Source organism: Brienomyrus brachyistius, unplaced genomic scaffold, assembly GCF_023856365.1.
Source record: "Brienomyrus brachyistius isolate T26 unplaced genomic scaffold, BBRACH_0.4 scaffold721, whole genome shotgun sequence".
NCBI lineage: Eukaryota > Metazoa > Chordata > Actinopteri > Osteoglossiformes > Mormyridae > Brienomyrus > Brienomyrus brachyistius.
In genome coordinates, this window is record NW_026042996.1 from 60,228 (window position 1) to 66,730 (window position 6,503).

At 46.7% G+C, this 6,503-nt stretch overlaps 1 long non-coding RNA gene across 1 annotated transcript; it reads left to right on the top strand.

The window, feature by feature from the left end:
• The first annotated feature begins 1,996 nt into the window (after positions 1-1,996).
• Positions 1,997-6,497, top strand: LOC125729793 (uncharacterized). The gene is made up of 7 exons (XR_007390203.1): positions 1,997-2,355; positions 3,370-3,447; positions 3,622-3,720; positions 4,272-4,378; positions 4,617-4,681; positions 5,118-5,292; positions 5,481-6,497. It is a non-coding gene; the product is annotated as an uncharacterized LOC125729793 (long non-coding RNA).
• Positions 6,498-6,503: the final 6 nt, after the last annotated feature.

The window sequence follows — 6,503 nt, forward strand, 5'->3', positions numbered from 1 at the left end:
TTTTACGGAACACCACTGATCATACAGTCTCCTGATTTCTTTACCTTTTCTTGCTTTCTGTGGATTTGACCTGAAATGTACATTTACTCCATGTCTCCGTGTGTCATATCAGTAGTAAACGCTTTTCTCTCTCCACCGTCGCGGCCCGGTTTCCGCTGCTCTCCTGATACACCAGGTGTGTGAGGCCTGGTCATCAGACAGCCTGATGGCCCCAGGGAAGGGTGTAGCCCCGCTCCAAGCCAGGGATTCCCCCGGTGTCAGCAGCACTGGTCTTCGCCTTGACCCGGAGACGTAGCCTCATGGCCCTGTCTGCAGAGCGGGCTAGGGGAGCAGGCCAGGGGGGAGGACAGAGTCATGTGACCATAGCAGGTGGATGACTAAACAGGGCGTTAACTGATCTCATGACGTTTCACATAAGCGATAATCCTGGTATTTTTAATTCCGTAGCTGCTTCTCTACTTGGTCCTTGGGGTCATTTGTTTAAGTCCAGCCTGAAAATAAAAAAAGGCTCTCGACACCTGACCTCTGACCCCTATCAAACGGACTCTCTGCTATGCCACCCCCCCCCCCACCAAACGCATAATTACAAAACACCATTAGAAAAAAAAATCTATATTCTGTATTAAAACAGATCCTTTGATGTTGTGTACGAGGATGAATGCAATTCTACAGGCGACTTTACACACCAACATCTTTACAGAATTGTTGGAATGAAATAAAAGGTTTTTATTATGCAGTGGTTTCCTTCTTTAGAAATGACTGTCCCAGGATGTATCCCAAAAAGAAAATGCAGAAAATAAAATAAATAGGCGCTTGTTTGTATTTTTTTGTTTGTTTGTTTGCTGTACCCGGTGTTTGTAGCCTATCGATGACTAACAGGTAGACTGATGTTCTGCACAGTCAGATAACATTTATCTTCGAGGTATGTGAGGCTGTCAGTGGCTTGACCCCTCCCCCCCCCCCCGAACCTCTCACAGCATCGCTCGATGATGTAGGTCGACGCCGACCGTGGCGTGTGACTCTCTCCCCTGGAGCTCTCTCGCGATTGGCTGCTGGGAAAAAAACGGGCGAAGATGACCATCGCGAAGTCGGAGAGGCATATTTGGCATAATCTACCAGTATTGGCTGATAAAAGGCCAGTGGCGTGCTTGGGGAGGTTTAGGACCAGACAGGACTGACCCCCCCCCCTACCCCACCACCACCTGCAAGCGGTAACAACAGGCCCTGGGTTATAATCAAAGCAGGATCAGAAAAGGGGTGTGAACATTTTCATTGTCGGGTACGATATTTCATGATTCGAATTATCATGATAGAATTTATACAGGCAGTGTGGCTATGGACGCCCCGGGTCCCACTGAGCGGGCAGCAGACGGTTTGGTATGTGAACGACGCGGCGACGATGATCCAGCAGCCTGGATTCCGATCGATCGATGGGTCCGTCGGATCGCTAACTCGGATCAAACGACCCCTGTCAGCGTCTCTGCCTTCATGCCTCGTTCCAGCAGCATTAGCAAAAAAAGAAAAGCTCCGGGGGTCATTTTCATCAATCTCTGACGCGAGTACGGGAGGCGGAGCCAGCTCATCCCTGCATGCGCTCGGTCACATGACTCCCTGCCTTATATAAAGCTGTGAAACATGAAGACACCCATACAGTGGACGGACAGCTGTGCCACCTGCCTTTCACCAACACGTTTTCCGATATCTGCTAGCCGTCATGACCTAACACTCCCGCACCTCCTAACCTTACTGCCCACCCCCTTTATCACGTGTTTATGACAGCTCCTGTGAGTCGCGGAGTCACAATCCCCCCACACCCAATTAATTCACTCGCCAGGACGTGCCCATTGTGATCGATATATATATTTATATCAGCCGCGAATCAGGAACCGGCCTGACATCGATGCCACCCCACCTGACAAGCCTTGTCAATTATACAAAATAAAATCAAGTATTCATAAGCAGCCCGTAATGGGATATTGACTGACAGATTTAATAATTCAGTTTTTCTCAGGCTTGACTGGCATTAGTTGTAGCTAATGGTCGCCTGTGTAAAAAATTCATTGGGTACAATGCTCGAGTGGGAAGATGGGAATAATTATGCCTACTTAATTTACTCTGGGTCGTCGCGGATGAGGAGCTTGCGGAGGGGGCTAGCCGGCCATTTTAGCACGCCTGGGCCCAAGCCGCTGTAATTTGACTTATGAATTTGATCCGTCTCTAATTTCGCCCATGAATGTTTCAGCGTGAGCGATTCTGCCACGTCCAGTGGCTCCCCACCGGCCCGGTATCCGGCACCTGCTATCGGCGCGGAGGATGGTTCTACGGCGGGATTCTCCATGCCAGTGCAGCTGTACGGTCAGCGTCCCCTCCGTTCTGTGTGTGTGACCGGTGGGGGTCAGGTGAGGTGCTGGCTTGGGGGTGTGGTCAGTGTGCCCTCACAGTGTCTGGTTCCTCCGAATGCGCGGCCCGCGGGGGCCGCTGGCAGATTTGCACGTCACCCGATTGGGTGTCGAAGCCGGTTCTGGTTCCCCCTCCTTTTCAGTGAAGCACCTCGTCTGGAGCTGGGCTGTGTTTTTAGGCCGGGGGTTGGGGAGGGGGGGCTGGGGTTTATCGTTATTCTGTATGTATGCATGTGTGCTGAATTTAAACAGCATAGTAAACACTCCCTGTTTATATATGGTCCATATGGAAGTTGTGTTTAAACATTTACTGTGTGTGTCCACTCTCTGGTAAATATTGTGTTACTGTGACGTGCTGCACCCGGGTTTTGGGGCGGGTGGGGGTATTTGCTGTGTTTCGTTGGCCCCTCTGCTGGCCTCCTTGCTCACGTGCGCGGGTGATTCCTCTGGGCGCACTTTTATTATGATTTGCGCCTGCCTCCGATTAGTCCAAGAGTCCATTCTGAGCACTGCCCCAGAGGATTCTGGGAAGTTTGTCTGCAGGGGAGCATGCTGGGTGTTGTGTATTGTCGGTCCATTATTACATAATAGATACACAGACAAATAATCTTTACATATGGTGGTAAGACATAATATTCATCAAAACATGAGGTAAATTTGCAGCTAGGAGTAAATTTATCTGCTTATACTGATTCTATGAGTTGAGGGGCTTTGCTGTTCTCTAATGAAGCCATGGATGTATGATGCTACTTATCTGCCCAGAAGCACCCCATAGATGCAGGCTACCCAGGGGCCACATTGATCTTGGGTATAATGCTCTATGAAATGGATGGATGAGGACAGCCATTGACAGAAAGGGCACAGCCAAGGGAACTTCAGTTGTCCCCTGTGAAAACGTACCATGGAAAATAGATTGTCGAAGGAGATTTATGGTTTTTTTTCATGCTATTTTTTTGCCGTCGCCAAGCAGGGCTGGATTCCGGACCGGAGCCCCCAGAGGTCGTCCCTGGGTGGATGCGGAGAAGCTCTCGACGTGGCTTCTGCCGAAGTGAGCTGACGCACGTTTACATTTCAGAAGCAAACATGCCACTTTTAACTGAGCGGCACGGTGATCGATAGCGTGCTGATGTTGCTGCTGATTTCTGACTCTGCGTATTTATTTAAAAAGAAAAAAAAAAACAATAATCCGTTAGAAAATATTTGATATATTTCAATTAAACAGAACCAGAGGAGCATCCTGCATGTGAGTCAGCACTGCGAACTCTGATTAACGGCAGAAGCCAGCGAGGTTGACTCCCCAGCCCCCCACCCAATGGGACAGGTGACACAAAACTCACTCTGTGCCATCAGTATACAGGCACTTGGTTCATCCAGTGCACGGGGCAAAATTCTCCCAATAAAATAATAAAATATGTTCTGCAATACTTCTTTATAATCACAAAATTCTGGTTTAATCCTACATTTAATATTATATAGAAAATGTATACAGTATGTAGAATCAGGGATAAGCACGAATACAACATAATACATATTTGAGGAGCCAACCACACGTCTTGTTTATGTTAGATGGGCAAACGTGTGTATTGTATTTCTCCGTACTTGTATATTTACACCGATGCGTCTCATTTCAAAGCTGTTTCGCTTCAGCTGACTCGTGTGAAATTTAACGCACTAATTGGAATATGCCGTGTTTATTATCTGCAAACGCTCGCACATTCAGCCCGAATCCCGCAGCCAGCTGTGCTGTGCTTCTCTAGAGATGATAAATTCAGTTTTACGGGGGACACCGTTTGGGGAGAGCTCTCCGGAATGTTCTTTAACCGCTCTGATGAATATGTAACCCAGTCAGTGAAGCTTTGCTCTTTCCTGCAGGACATCATTACAAAAATGTATGGCGCCAAGACCCGGAGAGGTCAAAGGTCACACTCAGATCGCCTTCCGCATCAGTGGTGTACCAGGGAGCCCGAGCTTATTATGCTGTACGATTGTGAACGATACAATGGGACACCAGTCTGTATTCTGACAGGGAACTGCAAAGGAACGTTTACCTACAATACACTGCAAAAAACATCCTTTTAGTCATCTTACTAAAAACATTACAAGAGTGGTTCCTTGAAGTGTAATCTATATATAGCAGTATAGTAACAATAATAATAATAATATACTCTATTATTAATATTCTATATTTAGATTTTTCTGACTTTTTTTTTTCAATAGAAAACAGGACAGTGTTTGGAACAAACGTACCAGTAGAGAAACGTCCTCCTAACGCGGCTTAGATGGTAAGGAAGCTGGGGCGTCTCCATGGGTCGTGCATCTCCCTCACATCTCCCTCACATCTCCCTCAAAGCTGGGACACGTACACTGCCTGAAGTCATATACCCCATTTGAAAACCTTTACATTTTATCTACGGAACATTTATAAACAGTTCGCAAACATTTATTATTTCATAGATAGCTCATTTATAGACCTCTGGTAAATATTTAAAAACATTTTATCTGTGGCCCTGCCAATGCATCTTGATTAGTGACTTATGTAATAAATGTTACTATCATTATTTGTATTAGTCATATAGCAGCATACCTTATCATGCATTAAGCATCTACGAAGCACTCAGAATTGTAGATATTCATTACTGATCTAGACCGTATGTGTGTCACACAGCCAGATTTCCTGTCATTAGCCATCTAGCCCTCCACGTTTCTCTCCTCCCTCAGGAAACTGTTTGGGCTGAAAACTTACTCTATTCTGGGCACCGAGTTCAGATCCAAAGTAACTTTAAACTGCCATCGCCAGCCAGCCACCGTTCAAGGGAGCTCAGAATTTGGGTCACCTGACTTTGGCTGACCCCGGACTGTTCGGTAACACGGGAGGACCAAAAGTGGCCTCAGGGTACGATGGAGTAGGTGTCGACACAAGGGAGGAGACTGAGAATTGATTCCTTTGGAGAGAAGGCTTACGTTACCGCATGTTCCCCTGTTATATGACTTGAATGTTATTGTAATTGTCCAGTAATGTGCTTCATTAAAGAAACTAAACACTGAAACACCCTGCTTGACTCCCCATTCCACCCGTAACAGGCGTCTGGCCGCACAGACCATCAGCAGGACAAAGCCACAGAGCTGATTACATTATCCGGGGAAAGGATCCTGACCATTTCAACCTGCCTCAAACCCACAAGCAATCAGATGACCGCTGCTGCGATGGTGGAGAGACTCTTGTATGATCTTCGCCGTCATGTTTGTGATCTGTGACCCGTATGTCTGTTTTGTGACCAGATGAATATCCCACTTCTGAAGACCGAACTGCATCCACTCTGGGCATTAATTATTAATATTATTATTATTATTATTATTATTATCCAGGTAACTCAGGCTCCAGGGATCAGAAAGGCAGCCTTCCAAAAATCAGTGAGAGAAATACAGCACCGTCAGTCACTCTAGTGCGTCACACATTGGCTTCCGACCTGTCGACCGTTCGTTGACGCGTTCTTGTCCTACTCACAGACGTTTGCGTCAGCGCTCTGTACATCTCGAGCTACTTTTAGAAGATCTGGCAAGAAAGCAAGTCGGGCCAGGAGAACTGTTTACAGTCGAGCTCCAGGTCAAAGGGTAGCCAAGGGAAAAATACACATCGGTCTTAACTTTCGTTTGGTTGTAAGCTTCATGTGTGGCCTTCATCCTGGCCTGCATACTTCTCATCTTTCTGCTCTTGTTGCAAATTTTCTTGTTTTGTCTGCTTATTTGTGGTATGATCTGGAAAAACATTACCTTTAGTTTCCCAGAAAATGTACGCAATCCAAATATGTAAAAAATGAAGCACAGGGAGAAATATCTGTGGTGATTTTATCTGAGTGAATTTAATCCCCAAATATCTCAGCTCCTGCCCTTTGCTCATCCCGTCAAAAGCTGTAAACCGCCTTCCATATTTTGTTGAGCCGCCGTTAGCCCAGGCCAAATAAGCCGCCGGTCTTGACCTATTGCGTGGTGGGGCCCTATCTGACCAAATGGACCCATCGGCTTTGAGTTGCGCGGCTTTTGCGAACTCAGCAATAAATAAAGAGAATTACATGGCCTGTACCGTAGCTGACATGAATGTGGACC